The 5,783-nt window shown below is 39.7% G+C and overlaps 1 long non-coding RNA gene across 1 annotated transcript; it reads left to right on the plus strand.

Annotated features, from left to right (window-relative positions):
* Positions 1 to 2,455: 2,455 nt before the first annotated feature.
* LOC134471523 (uncharacterized) lies at positions 2,456 to 3,811 on the plus strand. Its single transcript, XR_010040976.1, has 2 exons — positions 2,456 to 2,711; positions 3,542 to 3,811. It is a non-coding gene; the product is annotated as an uncharacterized LOC134471523 (long non-coding RNA).
* The last annotated feature ends 1,972 nt before the right edge of the window (positions 3,812 to 5,783 follow it).

A 5,783-nucleotide genomic window follows, 5' to 3' on the forward strand; every position in this document is an offset into this window, starting at 1 on the left:
TATTATGTCTGCTAGTATGAGCTCTATTTTGAAGATAACAAGAGATATTATGGTAGCCCTTGTTGATTTCCTATTATCTTGTTTGGAAGTCCTGTATCAACTTCATTGTTTTGTTTTGATTGGCTTTTTTCTGTTTTCTTTGGTTTGCTTTCATGGTCTTTAAAATTTTTTTAAAAATTTAAAAGAGTAGCTACATGCAGAGACACCTGGTGATGGGTGGGAGATCTGATGACCCCTTCTTTCTTAACTGTATCAGCCAGGCAGTGTTAGAAGTTCAAGGGTTGGAAACCTACAAGTAGCTGAAGCTTTGAAATCTGGCTCAAAAGTATGTTGACCCTCAGGACTGCTTTTTCTGTACTCATATATTCAGCAAACAATCTGTGACTGTCTGCTGTATACCAAACATAGTACAAGCCCTTGCCACTATAAGAAATAACAATTCCTACCACATGAAGGTAAAGCACAGGTACTCAGGATACAGAGTGAAAATTTCAATAGACATGACTCTGGAAAGTAAGAAATGTCATCTGGAAGCAAAAATGTTTCCTCAAGAAAAATACAGATCCCTTGAGTCTTAAAAAACAAGGAAGAGAATGTGCCTTGAGGAAAAGAAGTTATTTAAACTAAGGAAGCCAAGTGTGCAAAGACTTCAAGGTAAGAATCATCGTGGCTTCCAGAGCTTGTCGGACATTGGAGGGGAGGAGAGGACCTGATGAAGAGGTGCAGCTGAAGATGGAGACCGAAGTGTGTCATTATGTAGAAGAATGAGAACTTTCACAAGGAAATGAGCCATGGATGGTGGGGCACAGTGACAGGAAAATGACCCCCCAAACATGCATGTCATTAGCCCGAGAGCCTGGGAACATTCTACCTCATTCGGCAAAAGGCTATCCTCGGTTACATAGGTAGAACCAAGGTTCTTATAAGTGAACGGGGAAAGGAACACTTCTGCATGAAAGAGAGATTTGATGGTGCTACCCTATGGCTGCGAAAAAACAGTAAGGCCAGGGATCAAGGCATACAAATTCCTCCAGAGCAGTGATAGTGAAACTTTTAAACACCAAGTGCACGAACTGCAACCCAAAATCCACTTATTTATCACAAAGAGACAACATTGCAATTAAACCTAAAAATGCCAAATGCATGTTTACTTAAAATAGTTTTAAAACTCCATAAAACAGAACATGTATTTATACATAAATGCATGGGAAATACTGAGGCTTTTGTTTAGAAAACAACTCATACACTAATGTTTTTGTCTTAATGCATGTGCCAGGGTTCACTTCCACTGCTCTAGAAGCTGGAAAGGACCTTCATCTAACTCTCTAGAAGGAACACAATCATACAAATTCTTGGGCTTATCCAAATGAGACCCATTTTGAACTTCTGAGCTCTAGAATTGTCAGATAAAATACTTCTGTCTTTTTAAGCCACTGTCACATTTTTTTTTTTTGAGGTCATCTGTTATAACTGTAATAAGAAGGTAAGAGATTGCCTGCAAAACATTGTGTCAGGTGTTAAAAGAATGTGGTTGGCATGTTCCTATTAGAAAGAAGAGTTTCAGACATACAGTTAATGTGCCTTATTTATTTTTAAAATGCCAAATGCGTATTTACTTAAGATAGTTTTAAAACTCCATAAGACAGAACATGGATTTATATATAAATGCACAGGAAAAGATCTAGGATGATTCCTCCCAATGTAATAAAATCAAGGATAGGAAAAGGGAAAGATTTCAGGTGGAAGATAGAATGCAGTAATCTTTAAATGTATAATTAAGAAAATGAAATCAAATAAAAATTTTCTTGCCTAGGGATGCATGTGCAGGTTGAGGGAAAAAAAAACTTTGAAATGAATTTCACAAAAGATAACCATTTCTAAAGTATAAAGAGATCTCAAGGGTGTGTTTATGGGGCACTTTGGTTGATAAAGAAATCGATCATACATTTACTGTATGCATAAACAGAAGTCAAGTATTTGACAAAGTCCTTTTACGAGAGAGGTGGCAGTGGTCAACGTTTAAAAACTGGGTATGGAAAATTGGAAAGGTGAAGCTGTGACAAAACTGCAGACACTGAAGAAGGGATTTCCAAAATGGCAGAGGCATGGGGAGGTTTGGATGCCAATGTGAAGGAGCCAGGTGAGAAGGGAAGCTGAAGAAAGAGGAAGTAACTGGCCCCGGTGACAAAGGACAGGAGAGGAGAAGGGATCAGGTCACAGGCAGAAGGATTGTGTGTCAAAGCGGTGGGAAGACATCGTTCTCCTATACCTCCAGGCAAAGCTGCGGGGTTCTTGTATGTAGTGGAAGGAGGAGGCAAGGAGCACCCATTGCATTAGTTAGTGTGTGCTGTGTTTAACAAATCAGGAGATTCCTCTGTGAACCCAAAGGGAATGGGGAGGAGTCTGAAGGAGAAAGAGCAGTTTGAAATACCATGGAGAAGTAGGACGAGATCTGACAACATAAAGGCACCGCTGTTGCCAGGCAACACCAAAGCTGCGGAGTGAGGAGCATGAGCCTGAACAGACATTAGTGGAGTGTGCAGGAGAGGCCAGGGGGCCGTTCAGAGAAGAAAGCTGGGTGAACTGACTCAGGGATGGGCCTTACAGCTGCTCCCACCCAGAATAATCCATGGCTCCTCCTCCTCCTGCAGGCCCTGAGAATACCCAGCCGCCACATTCTGCTGAATCCAGTTCTCCCATTTCTCTCGAAAGTATGTATTTCTCTCTGTATTTGCATCCTTTGCCACATCCTGTTTAATGTCATATCCCATCTGAATTATTGCAAATCCTCCCTTCGATTTGAATACCCTGAGTTAACCTTTGTGAGTGTGTGTGTGTGTTACCAAGGACTGAACCTAGGGCCTTCATACTGAGCTATATCCTTTCTTTTAATTTTTCATCTGAGACAGTCTCACTAAGCCACTACATTTCCCAAGCTGATGTCAAACTCGAGATTCTCCTACCTCGCCCTCCCAGATTACAGAATATGCTCCACCATGCCCAACTATAAATCACATCTTGTATCCCCGATCCAACATCCTTGCCAGAAGTCTTTTTTAGATTTTAGAATATGTGCACATACATAATAAGTTGGAAAGGGAATGCAAGTCTAAACATGAAATTTAATTTTCATATATGCACAGCCCAAAGGCAACACTGTTAGTACGCTTGTGTTTTGATTGAACCTGCCACCTGTGGGCTGCAGGTGAGGAATTTTCTGCCTGTGGTTTCACATCAGTGTTCAAAAACTTCAGACATTGAAGCACTGCTGATGTTGGACTTTCCAACTTAGGATGCTTTGTGTGGAAATATGATACCATTTTAAAATCCTTTTCCCCCTTTGCCTAAGGGCAATATGCAAGCTACGCTTTCCACATTGCTCTCACCAAGTCCTCCTGTCGCACACATTTCACCCAAGCTGGGTTGCCTGCATCTTCCCAAAAATGCCTGTTCTTAGCCTCAACGTTTTGCCCATTCCTTTACTCATAACCTTGTCTCATGGTGTCATAATTGCAAGTCCCCTTGTCTTTTTTGCCCCTAGATTTTGAGCATTATGAAGATGGATGCTACGTCTTGCTTACCAGTGCTCTCCCAGCACCTCATACTATTCCTGGAATACATTCAACAAATATTGGCTGAATGAGGCTGAAAACCAAACTTCCAAATCTTAGGCTTATGCCCATTAGACTCTCATATCTGTAGCACACAAGATTAAATGCATGACATGCATATAATCTGGAAAGGGGATTTATTCATGACAAGTTAATGAGCCAACCACTTAGTATCATTAAACAGACAGCATTTACCCTTATGGCTTGAAAAGAGTTTATTTTGATGAAGGATGTGCCAGGTTTCTTAACATCAGTGCCAAGTGATTTCTTAATTAACTCACAGGTACTATCAATAGGAAAGTCCGGCAGTGTTGGTTACAAATGTGAATTAAAGTAAAAGAACTGCTTGCTCCAGGGTTTTTGAAAGTTCTTGTAGCTGTCACATAATCAAGGTAACCTTTGAGTAAGTCTAATTTGCTATTAATCCTATCTAGTGTGTTTTTCAACTCATATATTACAATTTTTATCTCTAGAATTTTGATTTGGCTCTGCTTAAAATTTCTCCTGTCTTTGGTTAGCATGTTCAGCCTTTCTTGTAATCTCCCTATACCTGGAATATGAAAGTAGTGCTCTTTAAAGTTTTATCTACTAATTCTACCACGTGTTATTTCTCAATCAGTTTCAATTGATTGATGTGTCCCTGTTGTTATTTATGGGTCATATTTATGGGTCATATTTTCCTGTTTTTTTGCATGCCTGGTAATATTTGGCTGTGTGCTGGATGGGATTAGTTCTTCTCTTCCCTAAAATAAGACCATTATTTATGAGCACCTTGTGAATTATGAGGTTTCCTGTGTGGTTGTTGGGAAGGACATTATTCCTATCACTGTATAAATTCTGGATGTTGTTCCCTCTGATCCTTGTAGGTAGTTTTTTCCCTGGACTTGATTAGTCTCCTCACAGGCACGTGATGTATCATAGGTGTGTATCATTATTCAACTATAGTCATGCATGGCATCAAAATATGTCAGCCAATGACGGACCGCATGCATATATAATAGGGGTGCCATAGGATTATAATGGAGCTTAAAAATACTTATGGCCCAGTGCCATTGAGCCCTCATGATTTCATAGCACAATGTATTACTCGTATGTTTGTGGTGATGTTGATATAAACAAACATACTGCACAGCCAGTCTGGACAAGAACAACATAGGCAATCACGTACATTACACACCACTTGATAGTAATAACAATGACTATGCTGCCAGTTTGTGTATTTGGTGCACTCACTTTTATTGTTATAGGGTATACTCTTCCTTATCATACCAAAGAAACTAGGCTTTAAAGCCATGTGTTGTGTTATTTCAGCAATAGCCTAAAAAATTCCATAGTACCTCTGAGTACCATTTCTAAAGGACACATATAATCTAGGTTTGGGTAAGTGTCCTTGTGGTATTCACACAACAGAATTCCCTAATTGTACATTTCTTGAGAAAAAGTAAATATCTTTTCCGTGATTCTCAGCTTTCTTTGTGCAACTTTTTGCTCTTTGGATCTGTACCCTGAGAGTATCTGTAGTCTTGGACCCCTAGCTTTGTCTCTTTAACTCTTAGAGTCCCCTGGGTCTACATGACCATTGACCAACTCGTGGCTGGAGATATGAGTGTGCTCTAGATGAGGCCCAGGAATGCTCTGTAGTTAAATCTGTGTAGTCACATAGCTCTGTTCAAATCCTTGCTTCCTGGATCCCATGTTTTCCAGTCCCCATGTTTTGGTTCACTCCCTTCTTTTGATGAAATATGTCTTCCATAAGCTTCAAAAGAATAGGTAAAGGTGTGGTAGATAAAAATTTTCATTCTTTCCTATATGAATATGGCTTGAAACATACTCCAGCTCCACTGAAAGGTGATTCATTAAAGAACTACATGCTGATCATACTTTTTCCCCCAGAATCTTAATTGATTTTCTGAAGCTGTTCTGAATGGAGTTACTTTGTATTGACTGTCAACTGGGACTTTTGCTTCTTTTCACTGGTGGTTCAAGATTTCTGTGTGTCTATTTCTTGACCATTATGGAGATTGGGCAGGTCTTCTCCACTGAACAGCAATGTCTTCCTGCTCTGAAAAAATTCCCTACCCTACTTTTTTCATACATTCTTCTCTATTTTGGGGATTCCCATTAGCTAGATTTTCAACCTATTAGATTTCTTCTCTGATCCATCTTTTCTCT

The sequence above is a fragment of the Cavia porcellus genome, unplaced genomic scaffold (assembly GCF_034190915.1).
Source record: "Cavia porcellus strain 051 isolate PalLab524CR breed Dunkin Hartley unplaced genomic scaffold, mCavPor4.1 scaffold_18, whole genome shotgun sequence".
Lineage (NCBI taxonomy): Eukaryota > Metazoa > Chordata > Mammalia > Rodentia > Caviidae > Cavia > Cavia porcellus.